At 38.6% G+C, this 22,409-nt stretch overlaps 1 pseudogene; it reads right to left on the reverse strand.

The window, feature by feature from the left end:
* Positions 1-266: 266 nt before the first annotated feature.
* The window catches only part of LOC103923262, a 95,426-nt pseudogene continuing 73,283 nt past the window's right edge, over positions 267-22,409 (reverse strand).

Here is a 22,409-nt window from a genome sequence, read left to right on the forward strand (position 1 = left end):
GTTACCCAGCCCTGATTAGAAGAAATGTTCCTGTTATCTAATTACTTTCACAGCAGTGACAGATGGCCAAAGGGTGCATGTACTGGAAAAACAGAGAGGAAAAGGGTTAATGTTGCAGATCACCTCGTTCCCCTTTTATTTAGGCTCCTCTAAAGCTGTTGATGGAGTGATTTCTGATTGGGGCTGGAGCAGTGATTGGAGAATCAGGCCCATGAGGTTTAGTGACCTCCGGGTGAAGGCACTGCAGGTGTGTGGCTAACAAGGTACTAATTGGGTACCAGAGTGAGGATGAAAGCAGTTACAAGCAGTTGGTCAAGAGGCAGCATTGTACCCCAAAGAGCTGCAAGTGCTGAGCTTTGTGACTGGGAGGAGAGGCAAGCTGTACTCCCAGCTGGTTTACTGCTGAATCCTGCGCTGCGACTCTCTTCTGCGGGAGGAGCAGCCTTTTGCTGGCAGTGCTCCTCTGTGCTTTTCATGCAAACTGCTGAATCTGAGAGAAAAGTTAGACATTTAATTAACGGGTGCGGATGTGGCTCAGTGAGTTATGTTTTCTTAAGAGCACAGATACAGAGACAAAATCCTTCAGCAAGAGGATGCAGATTCTGCATCTTCCTTTATTCTGAAATCTTAAGCAAGTTGTGATGCCTTAATTTCTGTATCTTGTTCCCCCCTTCCCCCATTATATTTTACATTGTCAACTCCATGACATCCGCTCCCCCTTACTCCTTGCTGTCAGTATACAAAATGACCACCTGCTAACGCAACTTTACCATGCTCAGGAGTCCCCTACATTTAAAATCAGCAGAGAAGAGAGAAAATAAAGGTTACAGGCAGGAGTCTGAAGGTGTATTTCCAAACAGCACATGCTCAGGGGTGAAAGCAATGCTGTGATCAGTAAGAAAGCAGCAAGAAGAACTGTGACTGTTTTTGGTACTCCAACTGTTACAGACCCTTGCTTTTGTTTCCCTGCTAGATTGCTTGATTTTAGAACAGTACTTTTTGCAAGGAAAGAAAGAAGGTACCCGCTTTGAGACTGTATTGGTCAGTACCTCCATGATAAACCTGGCTTATACAGCATTTTCATTTAAAGCTTGCAAGATTTACATGCCGCCTTCATAATACAAATTCCTCATCCTTTTCAGGCAGCTGCTCATCTCTTTGTTTACTTTTGCTTTGAACAAAAGATGCAGTATTGACAGCCTTGTCATCTACAAATGTTTACCTTTTGAGTAACTGGGAGTAAGGGGAAAAAAAGGCAAAAATAAATAGCTAATATATTAGTGGGAGTGCTTGTAAAATGTTCCACTGTGGGGTTTTGTTGTTGTTTTTTTGCGGTTTTTTATGAGGCATCAGCTGCACTTTAAATTGCTGCTGAGATGAATGGAAGCTAATAGGAGATGTTCCTGAAGTTTGTTTTCTAATCAGATCAGACTGGATCTTATTAATAAAAGTGACTACTCTGAGCAGAACTGTCTGCGGCTAAATAATCAGTTATGTTATTGAGAAGTGATTAAATTGCCTACGGAAAATAATATAAATTACACCTGGTTTACTAAGATTTAAATTAAGGAGGTTTTTTTCCCCCTAATCAATCTATCCTGAATTGTTTTTTGGTTTTATTTATTTATTTATCTTTCTTCTTATTTATTTATTTAATTTCAGACATATTGTTTATTCTACAACATGCAGCTCTGTTGAACTCTGTATTTCAGACTATATTACAAGGAACACTGACATCATTCTCCTCCATTTAAATGGTGGGAAAACTGAGGCACAGGGAGGGAAGATGTAACTAGGAACAATTGTAAAGTATGAGTTGGCATAAAAGTGAAGTCTAAATATGCTGAAGAAAAGAAAATGAGTAGTGTAAAAATATTGCTTTGTGCAATGGACTACAATGGGCATATTTTTAAATAACGGGAAAATTACCTTTTTTTTTTTTAAAGAATATTTGCATTTTGACAGGAAAAGGAAAACAAGTGATGATTTTCACACAGGTCTGGTAGCTTAACAAATCATCTCAGTTATCTTTATTGGTAGATCTGCTAGAAGGTAGGACTTGGGAATAATATGCTTAGCACAATTGACTTTAGAGAAAGCCTGAACTCTTCCTTTCCTTCACTTCAGAAAAAACAATATGCCAAAGAAATAGACCATAAAGTATATTCTTCCTGATTTAGACCCTGACTTGGCACTTAGCTTCAACCAAGTTATTAAATCCTTTTGATTCTATCGCGTTTAAGTGCTTTGCTGACTTGAGATCTTAATGAGGCCCCCTGCAACTGATCATTGCTGGTCTCTGGTGGAAGTTCTGCCTGAAGCTTTAGAACAGGAGAATAGGTGGCTCCAAATCCCCATTCTGTTTTTCAGCTAATTTTTGCAACTTGAGAACATCCTTCCCCGGTTCAGGCTTGATTGCTTGATTACAACACTGAGCACACTGATGGCACTCCATAAAGAATGCTTCATAATTAGCAGTATTGATAAGCGAGAGAGACAACACTAAAATAATAGTTAATGGGCACAGTGCAACAATGTTAATTGTTCTTGCCTTCACAGTGCAGCTGAGAAAAGTTTATTCCTTTTATTTCTCCTACTTCAAACTGGTAATTGCCTATGTTAAACTCAAGGCATCTTCTAGTACAAAAAAACCCCCTACCTTAATTAAACATAAAATACTTCCCCTAACCTACAAACTTTACAGAGCAAATCCCCGCCTCCCACAGCAACAAGTATTAGTTGTAACAGCCTCCATCATTATTCTTCTTACTGTCACCCTGAAGGGACAGATGAGCATCATGGTGCACCGTGAAGGAGGTGAAATTCAAGTCCCACGGGAATGACTTGAGGATCTCACTGAGAAACTTTGGTGGTCCTCTTCCTGATTAACCAAGTTGTTTATATATGAGAGGAGCTCACTTGACCCCAAGAGGAAAGGTCCCTCAAATAACAGGGTTGTAATGCATTCAGGATTTGATTGAGTAAAACCAGCAACTTTTATTTGACCCAGACAGAGACTGTAAATGTACAAAACTCCAAGACTATAAGAAGTTGACTTTGGAAATAAAATTATTTATGTTTGGGCTTTAAAAACGGTCTGGGTTCTCCAAATCAGGTGTAAGCTACCTATGGGTGTTGGTTTGGGACTCTACAGTAGGGTGCATCCCCTGCCATTGCCCACTGCACTCCACACCAGCGCTCATTCCGTCTCAGATCAAAGGCATCTCTCCAGCTACAGTGCATAGCTGCGGTCCAACCTTGAGACAATAAAAATAAGAAAAGGCAAGAGAAAAGGAGGTAGCTATTTTCCAACATGAACAGGTGGTCAGAGGCATTCTTATGACCCCAGTGTAACTCATTCTTCCAGAGGTGGTTGCAGACAGTTTCTAAACCTTGAAGCGCAGAGGGTTTTATTATTATTATTTTTTTTTCCCCCAGATTTTTATTTCATGTACTTAATCTGCCGATTTTATTTTTAGTTTCTTCTACTTATAAAAGCCCCCCCAGGAAGCCCAGGAATAAAATTCTCTAAGTGACATTCCAAACAAAAAATGTGACAAAAAACACTTTGAACAAAAAAAAAAAAAAGAAAAAAGAAAGGAAGTCCATGTACTCTTTTCATTTTATTTTTACTTTTTGCATTTACATGGTGCTCGGTGGCTTAAAAAACTTGAGCTCAACAAGTTTTTATTCTTGAATTTTCCATGTGTTTAATCTCCTGTGGCGTATGGAGGGCACCCTAACTTTGATGAATAGTAGGATACAAGACCAAGAGACTGTTAATATAACTGTGATTTTGCCAGTACATAGTTATATGTATACGTGCGTAGTTATATAGAATAGAATCATAGAATCATGGAATGGTTTGGGTTGGAAGGGACCTTAAAGATCATCTAGTTCCAATCCCCCTGCCATGGGCAAGGACACCTTCCACTAGACCAGGTTGCTTAAAGCTCCATCCAACCTGGCCTTGAACACTTCCAGGGACGGGGCATCCACAACTTCTCTGGGCAACCTGTTCCAGTGCCTCACCACCCTCGTAGTGAAGAATTTCTTCCTTATATGCAATCTAAATCTGCCCTCTTTCAGTTTAAAGCCATTACCCCTTGTCCTATCACTATATGCCCTTGTAAAAAGTCCCTCTCCGGCTTTCTTGTAGGTCCCTTCAGGTATTGAAAGGCTGCAATAAGGTCTCCTCAGAGCCTTCTCTTCTCCAGGCTGAACAACCCCAACTCTCTCAGCCTTTCTTCATAGCAGAGGTGCTCCAGTCCTCTAATCATTCCCATGGCCCTCCTCCGGAATCACTCCAACAGGTCCATGTCCTTCTTAAGTTGGAATGCAGAGCTGAATGCAGTACTCCAGGTGGGGTCTCATGAGAGTGGAATAGAGGGGCAGAATCACCTCCCTCGACCTGCTGGCCACACTTCTTTTGATGCAGCCCAGGATACGGTTGGCTTTTTGGGCTGCGAGTGCACATTGCCGGCTCATGTCCAGCTTCTCATCCACCAACACCCCCAAGTCGTTCTCCTCAGGGCTGCTCTCAAACCATGCTCTGCCCAGCCTGTATTTGTGCTTGGGATTGCCTCGACCCATGTGCAGGACCTTGCACTTGGCCTTGTTGAACTTCATGACGTTCACACGGGCCCACCTCGCAAGCCTGTCGAGGTCCCTGTGGATGGCATCTCGTCCCTCTGGCGTGTCAACCACACGACACAGCTTGGTGTTGTCAGCAAACTTGCTGAGGGTGCACTTGATCCCACCGTCCATGTCACCGACAAAGATGTTAAACAGCGCCGGTCCCAATACCGACCCCTGAGGAACGCCGCTTGTCACTGGTCTCCACGACCAGTGCACATATATATGCAATATATATGTGTATTAAATATATGCAATATACACATTGTGCGCTCAGACATGATTTATATATATACATATGTCCATAGGTACATATAAATATCTTCTGAACTTTTCTGGCAAGGGGAAGACAGGGGAAGAGGCATGCTTTCCTGTGGCAGTGTTTAATTCCAAAATGAAATATTTCAGTGTTTTGAAATTACATGCAATCACTGGTATTACGGTCCTTCATCTCCACGTGACATTCAGGACTATAGTTTTTTTATTAACCTGAGGCACTGAGATGGAATAAAGGGGGGGGGTGGATTTGCCTCTCATGTTTCCAGAAATTGCCTCCTGTTCTTTCTCCTCCAAATGGAGGCCCAGCAACGTGACACTTCATAGGCAGCTGTTCTGAAGAGGATCAGGATATAACCACTTCCTCTCAGGCTAGTGGGCACCAAGCAAGCATTTGCAGAGCTCAGTAGGAAAACCAGAGTAGTGGGAAATCACATTTGAATATCCTTTTGTTTCTCTCCTGAATATGTGAATAATGGGTATTGGGTACTCCATGGCATATGTCTGTCAAGGTCAGGAAGTGTGTACATCTGTAAATGCTACCACTGCAGTCCTCAAATTTATTTTGAGTGACTTATTCTTTATGGCTATGAGTTTCAAGATGTCAGGGACAAGTAATGGACTGTGAACCTTTAGCAGATCTGAACTGCTACTAGTGTATATGAGCCCTGACCTCTGAAGGTACTTGGTTCTCAGTTTTTATTTCAGATCCTTCTCTACACCTATCAGTCCCACAATTGCAGTGGGAATAAAATGGGATAATGACTCTATTCCAGGGCATTAATGGGCAGAACATGTTTGCAATGTGTTTAGCTGCCATCAATATTAATGCACTCATTTGAGGGGCAATAAACTGATAGAGTGTGGCCTTATAATGCATAAAAATTGCATCAGCTTCAGAGCTGTAATGGAAAATTCTTCCATGAATAGAAGTAATTGGGGAAGGGGCTTTTCCTAAAGTCATTTTATTTAGCACTTTGAATATTCAGTGCTGGACGAGATCAGTCTTGCTGTCTTCCCTTAGGATCTCAGTGGGACAAAAACTTAGGGTTGTTATGATGTAATAAAAACATTAAAAATAACAAGTGAATAAACTGTCTTTGACATTTCAGAAAAGATGATGAGAAATAGTTGCCTTCTGTAATGACCAAGTTAGAAATAAATAAACTAAATTTATCCCCAGCTTTATTAGTCTGAGAAAATGACTGAATAATGTCCTAAAAAAGAGCAAACAGTGCATTAAGACAATTATGTATCTATTTATCCATCTACCCCTTCCTCTCACCTCCAGTCAAAAGGAGATGTCAGAACATATTAATGATGGTGTTAGTGATACAGATTGGGCTGTATCTATATCAGTAAACTAAATATTACATTTCTGTGCACTGAATGTGATTGTCTACACTGTTGTTAGAAGTGGTCCTGGCCTGGTTTTGGTCTGAACCAGTTGGTACACTCCCAAATCATTCCTGTTCACCGCTGATCATTAGCATGGGTTAAAGACCTAACAGGTATTTGGAAGGTGGCCATCCTCTTCTGAGGGCTGTGTGGATTAACAGCTTGAATGTGAGTCATTTTGTGCTTTTTTGCCTCTGCGACTGAATAGTCCCAGGGATTTATTTAATTTATAGCTATAAACATAGCCATCAAAAACTTCTGTGACTAAGTCATTTAAGAGCCAGTAAAAACTCTGCCATATTTATTTACTTAAGCTGGAAAGCATATATATGCCGTAGCAGGTTGACAACCCTATTTGAAAGAAAAAGAGAGGTGTAGAGATTAATGCACCAAATCATGTTCAAATGTATGTACAAGATAGGCAGAAGGCAAAAGATTCACTTTTGTGTATGCTAGCACATGTCACTCATGACTGGTAACAGCTCTTCTATTCCAGGCTCTTGAACAGGAGACCGGTTGTGACAAATGGCACTTTGGTAAGATGAGAAGGGCTTGATGTGTGCCACAGAGGGCTCACCAACACAGCGCGGTGCCAGTGGATTCAGTCTCTGAATTAAAGCATGGCCAGTGTGGGACACAGACTGATTTAAAAAATAGGTGTTATAAGGCATGGAGTTAGGTAAACGTACCAAAAATAAAGAATAAAAAAATCAAGTCACCCAGTGGGTTCTCCTGCAGGCTAATTTAGTAATAACTAGCACAGTCATAATCCAGACTGCAAATCGCAAATAATAAATAGCAGACACCCCCCGCCTCCCCCCCAAATAAAATATGTATATAAGACTCCTCATGTCTTTTGATTGATTCCCCCTTCTATCATCAGCACCACTCCTGCTGTGTCAGGGCTGAGGTCTGATCCAGCAAACCAGCCTGACAGAGAGGGGATGCAGCACTCGGCAGCCTGCTGAAATAGAGATGTAGAGAGCTGGATGACAAGAGTGTGCTGAAAAACACCGTGGCCCATGGCTCCTCATTATCCTCATATCTGTAACTCTACATCCTGACCTGGGGGGGATGCCTTAGGCTACCTCCTTACGTACCCTGAAATAAGAAATATCCAGCTAAGACTGAGAGGGAAATGCTGCACAATGCCAGCGTTGAGAGCCACTGTGCAAACCTAGGAGGTGAGCAGTTTTGCAGTTCATTTTTCCCATTGGGTCTCTTTTGAAGGGCATGAACATGAGAATATAGAGTTTTTTCTCAATTTGGGACAGGCCTTAAAAACACACAACTAAGCCTTAAAAAGCTGTAGGTGTGATGAAGATGAGGAGGAGGGCGACGACTGACCAGAGGGCCCTGCAATGTGAAGAGGGGATGAGGAAAATATGAAATACCTCTTAGCCGTGAAACAGAAAGCCTGAGAAAAGAGGTAGCAAACTGTGGAGATTTGCAAAGGGGCCCATGAGAGCTGGGTGCCCACCCTCCATCACTGCTCTAGGGGCCGCTATCACTGTCACTTAGTTTCCCACTCCATGAATCCATTACACACATAGGTGACTTTAGGTCACCTTTACTAGTCATCTCTCACTAATACCAAAATTCATATTGCAGAACCCCATACTCTTGACTCAGAATCCTGATGTATTTGGTGTTTTTTAGAGAAAACAGCAGAACCTGCCTCAAGCAGCTGGTGGGGATCTGGGTTTGTGTCTCCCTCGTCACACTTTTTAATTCCCAGGCACAGGCGGCAGTGATCAACAGATGTCTCAATGCAACTGTCATCTTCATGGGACCTGCTGCCTCCTTGTTTTCAGTTCACCAGGGCACCCCATCATGTTCACAGTGGCTCCGTGCGCTCTCAGTGGGGAAAGGGCACTTTCTGTAGTCTGGGACATAATTGTGCTGAGGAAGGAGGGATAAAAAAGCAATGCAGTCAGCAGCAGGGGGGGCTTTTCAAACCCCAAAAGACCGTGGATTCTTTTTCTCTTTCTTTAACAGCTTTCTCATTTACATTTAGAAAAATGACATATAGTAATTAGGTTCCCTAGTCTGCCAAAACTTTAAATAGGATCTTTTAAAAATAGCCTTTAAGATTTCAGGTCTTTTTTTTGTTTCCCCTGGAGATGAACAATAGAACCAGTCTGCTTTTTTAACACTTTTTTAACAATAGTCATTCGGAAATGCAGGCTGAATGCTGACAGGTTTTGACTAATGCAGAAAGTTTTGGAGCCTATTGTGGCACTTTCTGTCTCTTTCACTTTCTCCACCTCCATCTCTCCCTTTTGCCTCTTCCTTTCACTCACCATTGACAATGTATGCATTCATAATTGAAGAAATTCTATTCTTAATGACTTACAGTTGTATGAGTTGTCGCTTTTGTCGGTCGTACGGCTGCTGTTTCCGCAAACTAAACACATTTGACTGCTAATTTCCCATTGAAAGACATTGGAAGGTTCCTGAAATTAATGGCGTAAGACAAGTTTACAAACTGATAGGCTCTGATGTGAAAATTGGTGTGTCTCCTTTGCAGAGGCTAAGTACAGGAGGTTGGAATAGCAGTGAGCAGCCTGCATACTCATAAAGATCCTCAGCAAAGAAAAAAAAAATTAAAAATTGCCCATATTTCAGAGACTTGGAAACTGCAAGGAAGAGAAGAAAAATATTGGAGTATATGTAAGGAAGGACAAGGGGAAAGCAACCTTGTTGGCACTAAGAGGAAATTGCAGGACTTTTCAAGCAGAAAACTCTATTTTAGTCTGAGAAATCAACAGCTTTGTTAAGGACCAGCTGTTGGCATGTTGCTCCAGTATAGTATGTGTTGAGCTCTGAGTAATGTTTGTGGGAAATTACGGGGATTTTTAAGCCAGTAAGTCACAGCACACAACTTCAGTTACTTAAGAAGCAAAACTACCAGAGGAAGAAATTCATAAAGCCATGGAAGTTGAATCTTTTCTTCCATCCATGTAAATCAAGAGTAATTCAGATAAAGCCAGTGGAATATTCTTCCAGAGTAAAACAAAGTGATATGAGAAGAATTTGCTCTATTTCTGTCAAGTAAAAAAAGAATAGTCCTGGTCAGTCATTTGCTCAGGAACATACAAGTGTAAGTTGCATGCTCAGATATGCAAGTAACCATTACAATTGTCATCCAAAAAAGGTTCTAAAATTGTGACTGTCCTTAACACAATGTGTCACACGAAGTAATGGAAGTCCTCGGCCATACCCAGATTCTTCTAATTTTCTCTAGAAATTGCTGCTAATATTTCCTTGAGGTAAATGGTAAGAAAAAAACTGGCTTCTCTGTTTTAGTATTTTTCTACTATCAAGATCCTTGATGAAAGGATTCAAAAGACAATATATTCCATTTTATTTTATTTCATTCCATTCCTTACACTAGAATCAACCTGTATTATCTGAGAAGATTATTTTGTATTTTTGTTTTGAAATGATACCATTTTTAGCCACAGATAATATCTCTTGGTGTAGACTTTGTTATCTCATTAGTAGTAAGGCTAAATGTATTTTTAAAATTATTCATTTTTTTTCACTGAGATAAAGCCATGTCAAAACAAAAATAAATTATGTTTAACTTGTCATGTTTTTCAATATAGATCACATTAAGGATACTTTTGCCTACTTGAAGGAAATAACAGAGTATTCTTACTGTTGTGAGGCACCTGAAAGACTTCCAGACTATGAAAATATCACAAAATAATTATAGCCATTAATATGTGTTACCCAAAAGTTTTTACGTGGTGATGGGAAAAGTAATTACTATTTCACTGTCCTGTTCTCCTTCTGGATGACCTGCCCATCATCAGTGTTTTCTACAAGTTATAGGCTGCACTGACATCCCAAACACAGATCACCACAGTTTTGTATCCTACATTTATATTTTGCATCTGTGTAAAACCAACAAATAAAAAAAAAAAATACCACCAAGATTTTGTCCAGCTGCCCCTCCAGTGTATCCAATTCAAAAATATAATATGTGAAGCCATTTTTCTACCACTCAGAGCAACTTTTAAGTAAGTAATCTTGGGACAGAATAATTCTGTATCCTGTTAAGACTTCATAGTAAGCATAAGTAGGAGTAGAGTGTTAATGCCTACGTTGAAATTTCATCAGGAAGCAAGGGATGAACTCAGGCTGTTTGGAAAAGTACCATGGGAGCTTTTATAACAAAGAATGATCAGTACTATTCGACGTGGACTTATCTTAAAAGGGCTTTTAATAGTAACGTCTACTGTTTTTCAGAAGATGGGTTTTCTTGTGTATATGTAAGTACTTTCAGCTATCACTCATCCTCTTCATCAACAACAATGATCACAAAGGGAAATATATAGATTAAAATACTTGAGGTGAGTGTGGTTTCTTCTGCTTTCTTTCTAGTGAACTGAGTGATGGATGAAAGAAAAAAAAAAAAGACAAGAGAGATCAACTGAGAAATGCATGTCCTGTACACCAAGAACTAATTTAATAAGCAGCCTCTCCCTGCTAGTGGGCGATTAAACTAAATTGCCAGTCTAAACTTTTCTATGCTGCATTTCAAATGTCAACACATTACATTGCTATTCCTCTTAATTTCTCACAAAGAAAATGCAAAATGAATTCATTATGCTGGAGTAAGTGGAAAAAATGATGAGTTTCTCCAGAAGAGTAGGCAATGGGGAGAGATTGGGCAAGGCGATTATATTGAGATATTTGAATAGCTGGCCATTAGCAAGAGGATCCCCATTACTTTGCTGATAATTATATCCTCTTTGCTATGACTTCCCAGTGGAATAATACAATGTTCCCAGTGCAGGAGATAATGAAAAATACCATTCAGGTGGTACATATATGCCAAGAATAGTGTGTTGTATTTCTTCCCTTCCCCCATCATGTAGATTGCAGTAGCGCACACCTACGCGATATGTTAATGTGTGTTTGGTTGTTCAGGGCTGTGTACAGGGCAAATAAATGTATCTTGAAAATGGAGCTGGCAGTGGAGTATAATTCTCCCAGTGTAATTATCTCCCGTGTTTAGTGGGCCCGGTGTATTGCTGAGTACATTTTTGTTAGCTATTATGTAAATTACTTTCAAAGCCCACCACACTGTAATAATGAGGACTTTGGAAGGGACCTTATAGAGATGAAGTTATTTGCTTTTTTTAAAGATAGAGTAGTGGCGGGAACTAGATCTCTATGTTTCTTCTAATTAATCCATCATTTTGCAGACACGTTTCTGTTCAGCAATCAAGCAAAATGAAACAAACAAACAAAAAAGGAAAGACGAAGGGAAAATACAGCATGAGAAGAACACCCACTCATTTACAGTAACTATTTTTTTCCAAGTGATACATAAAATCTCTCATGTGTTATTGCTGCCTTATCACTTCTTGGCATTTTTATTGCTGTTCTATTTTCAGTTTGGGGGAATCTTGCTGCCTACTGTATATCTGTCTCAGATTCATTAATTTTCACAGAAAACTCAATTTGCATCAAAATACTTTGTTGTTTGGCTGTTGCTTTACATATCTTGGGGCCTCATGGCTTACATGAGAACTTTGTCTTCAAATTATTTACAAGAGGGGAGAAAAGCAATGCCATTGAAATTACCCAAGTTTCAATACTGTAAAAGGCAGTAAAATTATGCTGTTAGTCCCTCCTATGAAAGGGTTGTATTGGACTACCCATGTCATTGGTTTGGTTTGATTTGGTTTTGCTATGTTCTAGTATTTAATAAGAACAGTAAATGAATGTAGATGAAATTCAATAATGACCTGTGGTAACCAATTTTTCATTGCATGTGTTCCTATAAAAAAAAAAGAGTTTTAAACATTTAGAAGTCATACAAGAACAATTTTTTAATATATTGACATACACATAGAAATATCCACTTGGATACTGTTAATGAGTCTTACGAAGAAAGCTGCTAAAAATTTTTGGGGCTGGATTCCCTTCTTACTTATTGTACACTCACTCTGACATAAATCAGAATAGTTTTAGTGGAGGGAGAATAAATAATTGTTTCTTTTTTCTTTTATTTTGAGGTTTGAGACGGGGCGGGGAGGGGTGGGGAAGTTGAGATACCAGAGAGGAACTGGATCACTTTCCGCCGTCTTAAATTCCACCTGCTGCACAGTTAAGTTCACTTCTTTTTGAAGGGAACTTTCCCCTGTAAAAACTAGTGTATCAGTGGATAAAAAAATAATCTCTAACTTGTCCAATTTTTTTTTTCGGCAAAGAATGTGAAAGTGAGGCAGAAGCTCTCCTCTGTCCTTCTGCACGTGGGCATCTGTGTTGATAAAACTTTCAGAGGGGATGAACATCTGCAGTTTCAGTTGACACTGTCAGATGTCTTGAGTATCCAGAATATATGAAAATCATGCCCTTTGGAATAGAAACTGAAATGAGGATGTGGAAGCTTACCATTTACACAAATGGTATTACAAATCTGGAGAAATGTAGCTGCCAAATGCAACAACATTTCCCTCTTTTTTTCATTTTATCTTCCATTTTCTTAGCTGCTTTCCTTTTGACTAAATCTCTCTTTTCTGCCCTTTTTTTTTTTTTTAATATTCTTTTTCCTCACATGGATTTGTAGTTATTTTGTGCAAAGAAAAGCTTTAAGAACATTGTGAACACTCACTGCCCCTTTGTTTTTTAGGGAATGCTAATTGTATAAGCAGTGTGTGTGGACACTGTGTATGAATTGAGAACTTTGAATCCTAAGTTAAAGTGATTGCTTGGTTCCACTTTTCTTCCTCTGGCAACTTGACATATGAGATGAAAAATTACCACAAAGTTTTAATATTTGGCTAAGCTTGTGATGCCTAATCTGCCCCTTTACAGCAAGGACAGACAAGGCACTTCTGAATAAAGATTCTTGAATAATAGACCAAAGCAATATGTTTTCCCGTGGTTCCCCATACTTATATAGAACATGTAGTCTGAAAATGTAAGTGTTCTGCAAAGAACATTTCAGCTATTTGATAACTCTGTTTAGTTACCAAAACAGATGTAAAAGCTTATGACTTTTTAAGAGTGACCTTTTTCTATCTGTAACACATATTACAATTAATATGCATACATATCTTCCAAAGAGTATCAGGTTTTGGTGAGAACACACTGAAAGAAAATCTGCTTCCATGCGTTATGTATAAATTAGATGGATGGATTAGATGGGTAGAAAGATTAGATAGAATGTTATTTCATAATGGGTTTTATTTTTTATTTTATTAATGTTTGCTTAAATTCATGCTTAATGTTTCATTTCATTAGTGTTATGCCTAATGTTATTTCAATTAGTTTGGAGGGGGTTTTTTTGTGTTTTATGTAACACAGCTTGAAAAGCTTGGACAGAATCATGGAAATGGAATAAATCTGTTAACGTCAATCTAATTGTGCAATCTACTCAGTCGTCTTGAAAATCAATCAATACAAAACATGTTTTACATATTTCAATATGAATTTCCTCCTGTCACTCAGCAAAGGTTACTCACCATAAAAATGTATGTTTTCAACAAAAAAATTATGAACCTTGAAGACTGGAATCTTATTCTGCAATCTGTGTTCAAGAAAATAATTTTAGCTTGCCTTACAAATGACCTAGAGAGGCCTCCTACTGAAAAGTGATGGTTTTCATTCTCCATCTTCAGTCAAATTTTAGCATCCTTCCTGAGGGAGCCAGCTGTCACTTGGTTAAGGGTTTGGAAATCTAGGCACTAGCCTACTTTTATTTCATCAAGAGAATTCAGATAATGTGGACACTTCCAAATAGCTATTAGAGAGAATGTTAGCTTCCACTTGGTCATTAAGGCTGGGATTCATCTGACTAAATGTAGACATCAGTGAGGTAGCCACGTATTTTTTATCTTGTCACCCCAGCCAATGAGGGAAATAAGGTCATGATTCATCTTGTCCTTAAGAAGAAGTTCAGAATATATCAGATCTATTAATATTCCTCTCTCTAGACTATAATGGAGCCTACATGAATGGTTCAGAGGTAGGTGTTCAGTGTAGATATCTAAAAGTAAAGATGATGAATCACAACATAAATATTTGGGGTTTTTTTCTGTAAGCTCTGAACCATTTATATTAGATTTCTCTAGACTATTTCAGACTAGCTGTTTAAACACTCTTTAAGTCTGTCCTAGTCGGACTTTTGAGTCAAAGACAAAACAGGCAACTCCAAAGGGTCATTCATCTGACCCTGTATGAGGCATCTGAGCTTATTTGTTGATTATTTATGTTTAATTTTGTATCTTGGAGTATGATTCTGCCCACAGAGGTTTTTGGCCTAAAAGACATATCTAAACATCTGTCCCTGTCCTTGTGTCACAGAATGTAGCCACTACTGTAACGCCCAAACCTTGTTTCATGTCTTTTGAAGATTTCGATCTTCAAAGATTTTTAGGGAACTATTTAGACATATGCCTCAAGACCTTAAGACATTGCACTACCCTCATATAATACATGCCAAGACCTTGTTGTTTAAATAACATATGAGGAGCTTTGGAGCTCTTGGCACCTGATTTTCATTTTCTTGGAAGCCCATTCTTTGCGTTCCAGATCTGTGCCTTCTTATCAATTAGGTTGGTGTGTGCTAGTTATGTGATATATGCTGTAATGTTGTCACTGTTATCATCTGTACCTGAGTCACTCTTTTCTTCAGTCAAAAGGTCAGCCAATTTTGTCACTCCTACCAAGTTTCCCAATAGCAGCAAGAAAGCACACTGATGTTCCTATGCAACACAGAGAATCGCCAACATTGTGCTTTCCACCTTGAGAGTAACAGGGAAAATATCCCAAGTGACATCAACTTATGAAGTCATCCGAGAAAATCATATATATCTTTCATTTGAAATGATATAAAGAGTTAAGGGAATCCCTTTCAGAACAGACCAGCTATCTGCACATTTTAGTTGTCAGTATTTAGCAACAACAAGTGAAAGGTACTACAGAAAAAAGGTTTGCACAAATGAGCAAAGAAAGAACCAGGGAAAGATCTGTCAGCCTGTCCATCCCAGGAAAAAAGCAAGCAAACAAAAAAAACAAAACAGGAAAATCTCTCCCCATGTGCATAGAGTGATCATCATCAACAGTTAAAAGACCATGAAAGTAATTTTGAACAGTAGGTCCTGGAAATTCAGTTTGTAAAAGCAATTATTTATTTTTCTGGGGACAGGCGAAAGGGGAAAGTCTATGAAATGAGAGTTATAAGGGTCCCATCAAACTTATAAATGGGGGGAGGGCCATTTGATCATCACTGCTCCTATTACTGTGCATCTTACTGCCCTCTCGGTAACAAATTTTGCATTACTACTGTCTCTTTCTCTTTTATATATGCCTTTTTCCATTTATATACACATTCTTTGTTCAACTCTCTCTGGCCACGACGTCTGTGACACTCCAGGAGAACATGTCTTTATGACTGATATGTACAGTAAATATGCTCAGTTCAGAGAACTTGCTGTAAAAGGTCTACCCCGGCTGTCTCCATGTTCTCCCTGATGTCCCATCATTGTGAAAAATGGCTACCTTAAAACCAGGACAGCAACAAATTTCACAGTGGTGGTCTTGTGCTTCATTTTAGCATTTACAACAGCATTGGGATCTGACTAGAGAACCCAAGTTGTAGAAGGTCAGGGTATGTGCTAGCACCACACTGGGCAGATGAGATCATAAACACTCTGCTGAATTTGGCCTATGCTCTTTGATAAAATATATTAATTAACATAGACATCAAATAGTTTAAGAAAGTGTCCCTAAATCTGTTCATCCCAGCATCAACCACTCTAAAATACAATCATAGGTTTTGGGGTTATTTTAAGAGTTGTTTTAAGGGCTCTAAGGGTGTAATTTAATATCAGAGATTATTTGAATTCTGAGTTATCCATTCTGCTGAACTACCACGATTCTGACTATTTTCCAAATCAGGATAAACCTCACTGAAGACAAAAGAGTTACACCATTTATCTCAAGATTGAGCGTGCCTTTTATTTGTATGTATTATGATAAAATGAAGAAAACAATTGCAGCCAAACTGTGTCTAACCCACATCTGGAGGTGCAAAAAGAGTTGTTACTAAATTTTGTTACTCATAGTTGCTAGTCTTTGTCATGAGCAGTTATTTTGGTTTTTGTTTGTTTGATTTTTTGTTTTTTCTCTTATCATCTCCTGAAAGAGAAACCTGAGTGCATTAAAAATTTTGGTCTAATAATGTATGACACAGAGTTGGGGAATGAACAAAATATACCTAATTGTTAAGCATTTTAATTACAGATTTTCATTCTGGAAGCTTAGATATCCTTGGGTATAGGATATTCAAGATAAGGGCTGACATATGACAGTGTTCTACTTATGCACCAGAAAACAGGTTACATGAGACTGTGGCAGCCCATGTTATTAAGATGCATACTACTGGCTAGGAGCTAGGAGATAGCAGGTCCTTCTAAATTCTCGAAGCTTAGAGCCTGAGAACAACAATATCTGTTTGTTTGCATCAGTACTTTTGGTACCAATTCTATTGTCTATTCCTTCCCAAATGCAATTGTGCTAGAATGTATTAATCCATTAATTTGGATTAATTTCCTTCTGTTAGTTTTTGAAGTGGGATCCATAGGACATTTCCGCAATCTAGTACTGCATGGTATATTATCTTTCAGACAATGGAGAGCTTTCCTCATAGCCATGTCTGCCTGGCCTTTCATGGTTTCATAGACAACAAGATCCAGAGACCTCAAACACAACCAAAGTCAAATTTGTACCTTGTAAATGGTCTCATATCTGCAATTAGAGGATATAGTCAAAGACTCTTGATTTTATTACTTAATTTACTTTTAGAAATTCCTCTGAAGAATTTTAGTCTCCATAAGGAAATGTGTTCCTGTGGAAGCATCAAGCACACATCAAGTGAAGACTGAGGAAAGCATTCTTCAGATTGTCAACTGGCTTTTCTGGCTCTGAGTTTTTTCATAAGCTTTTCCAATATACCTCTGCTAAATATATAAGGAAAACACTCCAAATTTGATTCTTGCCTCTTTGGACAGTGTTGGTGAAGAAAGAAGGATGGAAAATGGTGTGTCTTTTAAATTTCTTTGCAGTTCCCTTGCCATTGTAATTCATTTATTATGTCAATGATTGACAAACTGATTTCACAACACCAAGGATCACTATTAGATCTAAAAAGCCTGCCTCAGAATGCAGACACTGTAAATTTTCAAGTTTTTATATGCATGATTTCTGGACAGAACATGATTGAAATCAATGAGGTTCAATCAAGGTTCAAATCATTCACTCCTGTGGATGTCCTCATAAGGGTATGGCACGACACAAGTAACCATCACTGAAGGAAACAAAATATGAGAGATCAGATGGGAAAGCAATTAATGGATGGTAATGTGTACACAGTGATGAAGCATTTATACTCTGTATGAGACCAATTAATGGAAAACACATTCTTTTCTTTTATATATATAAAAATATAAATAAAAGACAAAATGAGACAATAAAAAAAGGCAATGAAAACAAGAAGTTGCTATTAATTACTTGTACATATACATATTCTTGGTTTTGAGCGCTCTAAGTGATTTCTTTAGGAAGCTCTTAGGATTTCTGCTAAAGAGTATTATATGAAATCAAAACATCATTACAGAGAGATCTAGTTTATTCTGGTAGGTAATCCTTTCCATCAAGGAGTGGATTTCACAGCAAGGAATTTCTTCATTCAGGATGATTCTGGCCCATTCTGTTCCAGACTGTTCTGATGCCAGAACTCTTTCTGAGGGGGATAGAAGCTAATTCTGTCTCTAGAAGCAGCCCCTTCAGAAGCCAGTCAGAAACCAGTTGATGTCCATGTGGAAATGTGGTTAGGATTTATCCATATGTATTTATAGGTGAAAAAAGATTTGGTTCTGTAGGAAGAAATATATATATTAATTTAAAAAAAAAACCAAAAAACCTTGTAGGGTACAGTAAAAAACCCAAAAATTATTCATAGCTTTCCACAAAAAAAACCCCACCTGATATTTTCAGTGATTTCCTGTTCTGCAGAGAACCCAATTCTTTGTCAGAAGAAAGTATTCTACTGTATCTAATTCCATCATATCCTATATTAACCCTGTTTTCCCTGCTGCAGTTGAAATCCATTACATCTAATCATTACGTCTTTATCTCTCCTTGAAGATCTAGATTAGTCTGTCTTCCCTTGCTTGTGTACCTTTCTTTTGTCTATATTTTGCAGACAGTTGCAACCTCCCAGCTACAATGCTTGCCACTTTCTTTAAAATATGTCCATGTTGGATTTTTTTTTTCTTTCTTTCCCCAATGATTTTCCTTTTTTTCCTCTTTTTTCCCTTTTCTTTTTTCTCCTCCGTTTTTTTTTCCTTTAGCGCTTTCACAGTGAAAACTTGAAATCTGTACTGGGAACTAAAGAATTCCATTATGGATTTCCTTCTTGGGAGAGGTTGGGAATTAGAAATAAGATTTTTTTATGCTGAACATTCCAGCACCTCTAAAAACTACTTTTGAGAGGTGTTGGGGGCAGGGGAATGAAGCATGATAATTTTCTGTTACTCATTCCCCCTGTAGAGACCTGACTGCCAATAGACTCTTCCCACAGCACCACCTACAGTGGTGGTCTAGCTGCAGGCTAGTACGGGGAGAGATTAAGCTTTTGCATCTGTAGTGTTACAGTTCCTGGGAGGCTCCTGCACTGCTGTTTCTGTAAAGAGATTTATAGAGGCACTTGGTGAATTTTAGTCATTTTGTTATCAGCCTGTAACCACAGAAATGTGCATGTGGAGACCACTGCCATCTTAGGCACTGCTGCAATTTTTACAAATCATCTTACTTGCCTGCCTTATATCTTGTTTTATATCAAACTTTTCATTAGGAAGAAATAAGACAACCTGTAGACAGAAAGAGACAGGACTCTAGTGCAGCTTTATTCTAGTCAGGCAGTGCAGAACATCACAAGAATGAAGTGGAGGGACAAGGTAGGGACTCCAGAGGAGAAGGGGATCACTTGGTAGTGTAAGGTTGACATAGCTGAGAATACACAGTCCTTTGCATCCTCCTTTAGAGTCATAGAAATCTTGGGAAGAAAGAGGTGTGATCTAATCATGGATGTTTTAGTGTTAGTATCTTCAAGAGACTCTAAGTGCCTGTTGTCCCTAAGTTATATTCTGGCCAAAAATGTCTCCCAGCCAATTCAAGGTTGCTAAGAATCAAGCTTCTAGGATGATGTCTTCATGGACTGTAAATGAATCACAAGGCAACCACCTGCTATCAGCATAAGAAGTCATATGCAGGTATCACTCCAGATTCTCATCCTGTGACCCTTGGAGTATGAGATCAAAATGACAACAAGTGGTTTCTGTTTGATTAAACAGGAGACAGAACTGGGTGTTCAGTTGCTACCTCTCAGGATAACAGTGCTCTTCTTCAGCATCTCTGTATTCTTCTGTGTTAAATTAATTTTTCCTGGCAATGTCTTTTAAATTTTGTTTTGTGTGTGTGTGCTTGAAAGAATAATTTCTCTTCCTTGTGTCTTTCCTTCCATCTGCTTTGAGCTGTACTTTTTTTCTTTTTCCTGGATTTCTAGACCTTTGGGATTTAAACAGTTAAATACTTCTGAATTTCTTGTGTTTATATACTGCTTATAGATGGTTAACGTTAGGTGCAGTTATGATCACATCCCAGCTACATCTTGAAACTATGGGTGAGGTGCTGGTATAACTGCAGTTAATGGCAAAATGCCTTTGTATTTCAAATTAAAGGTCTTTCTACTATTATTTTTTCCTTCTTTTTGTCATTCTTTTATCATTTCTTTTGTGCTCTGAAAAACTTCCTCACTGCTCCTCTGAATAGTGAAAAACAGAGCTGTTGATAATGGACATAATCCTTGTGCTTCTTATGCAACTGTAACTCCGCTGACTTCATAGCACTGCTCTTGATTTTCCTGAGTAGAAAAGGAAAACAGGCGATTATTCAAGCCACAGCTACATTACATTTAAGTCAAGTGATACTGCCACTGGTGGGTTTGTATGCATCATCTTTCCACAGCAGTGTCACAGTTCTTCTCTCACAACATGTAGTAAGTAGATATCTGTTAAAATAGGCACATCGCCAATCAGTTGCACCTGTTAATAAATCACAAAGACCCCCCTATTCAAAGACTGAGCCCTCTGTTTCAAGAGTCTCTGCATTATAATGTAACATAATTCACAACTGAAGAAACTCTTCATACAGGATTACATCCATTTGTAATCTGACATTATTCAGGCAGGACTGCTATATTATGCAGAACATAATTACAAAATACTATCCCTGATCCCTGTAATACTGTGCTTTTGTATGTATGCAGATTATTAAAAATGGTTAATCTTAAAATCATTGCACATACACTGCAGTCAACAGGGAAGAGCCTCAGCTTTTGTGCGTTAGTATAACAACATTACGGTTAGTGCAGTTGAGGTCCTGGTCTTATTTCTGCTCCATTATTGTGCGGTTGTATACAAAGGATGAAATCTGTGTCTCCATTACATCCTGCAACACATGAGTAATTCTTCAGAAATCAAAGATGAATCTTGGATTTACATTGTTTTTTCTGACTCAGCGTTTGAATACCATTAGAGTGATAATATCTTTCTTTTTTTTCAAGTTCTGCAGAAAGACTCAGACCACAGATACAAGATCTGAAATCTGAGTTAGAACCCGAATGATTCAAAACTCTTAGGAAGTCAGAACTGCCCTTTCAGTTTCATGCAATGTTCTTATAAAGCGGGACCAAACAGAGGTTTCCCTTTACTCTTGACTGAAACATGAATAGACATCTAAAATGCAGAGCTTCATATTAATACAGATCTACTAAAAGTTAGGACACGCCCTGTTAACATCTACAGGCCTTTTGACTCCGAGATTATTATCTAGTGCGTAATGATATTGAACTCACTGGAACCAGCATAGGTGGGAATCATCTTGCAGCAACATAGAAACATGAAGCCAGTGATCCCCCGTTCTAAAACCATGCACCTGTGTAGGTTGAGCTGAACAGTGACTCAGCCAGCCTTCAGAAACGTAACCATTACACTGACACAGCAGGATCCTAACGCTGGAATCTATATAGATGGAATAAATCCATGCAATGAAGAAAACGAAACATGGCACTAGCTGATATGGGGGAAGAAAGGAGTGGATTTTTATTTCTTATGATCATTCACTATATTTTTGAAGGGCAGTTTCATCTGATGGCAGAATTGGGGCAGCTGAGCGGGAATGAATTCTTAAAAGAGGATTTTACTTAGGGGAAGCATTTTCCACCCAACTCTGGAATATAAGCTTAATATTGTAGGTGATTATAACTACCTCATAACTCTCATGGGTTGAGATTAATATGAAAACCTGATATCTACTTATTGCTTGCATTTGCACCAGTGTAGCCTTGTCTAGCAAGTGTGAGAATGTTCTTTTTACATTTAAAATTGTTTTAAATACACAGGAACAATGTTATAAACATCAAAAATGCTGAACCAGTAGGGACACTGTGGGTTTCACCCCTCTCACACCTACTATCTACAAAAAATCCAACCTGTCTTCTGTTAGACTAAATGCATTACTTTGTTTGTAAATGCTGAGAGAAGAATCCTACCCATGTATGCATGATGTCCAACCACAAGTACTTCATTACAATAAAGGCAAATGATAACCCTCTTCTGTACTACACACAAATCCAAAGTGCTGTACAAACTCAACAAATAGATGTGAAGACTGCACAGAGCTTATCCCTTTGCCCAGCACTAAAAGCAACCACAACCTCAAATAAAACTGCAGCTTGCAACCCATTTGAAATATTATTCAGTTAAGCTCTATTTATTACCATCAAAAATAGCACACACAGGGACAGCCAAAACAGTCCCGTTTCACAAAGCACAACCGAGATCAGCTGACTGGAACTCACACTTATGTTCATCGAAGGGACGTATTCTCATTTTGTGCTCCTTGTTTCTATTTAGAGTTAATGGTAAATGTCTTTTCCTTATCAACTGTCAAATTGTCAGAACACACTTTGTATGTTCAAGGCTGGAGGATTCAGGGGGTGTCAGAGGGAGGGG

The sequence above is a fragment of the Pygoscelis adeliae genome, unplaced genomic scaffold, assembly GCF_000699105.1.
Source record: "Pygoscelis adeliae isolate BGI_AS28 unplaced genomic scaffold, ASM69910v1 Scaffold68, whole genome shotgun sequence".
Taxonomy (NCBI): Eukaryota; Metazoa; Chordata; class Aves; order Sphenisciformes; family Spheniscidae; genus Pygoscelis; species Pygoscelis adeliae.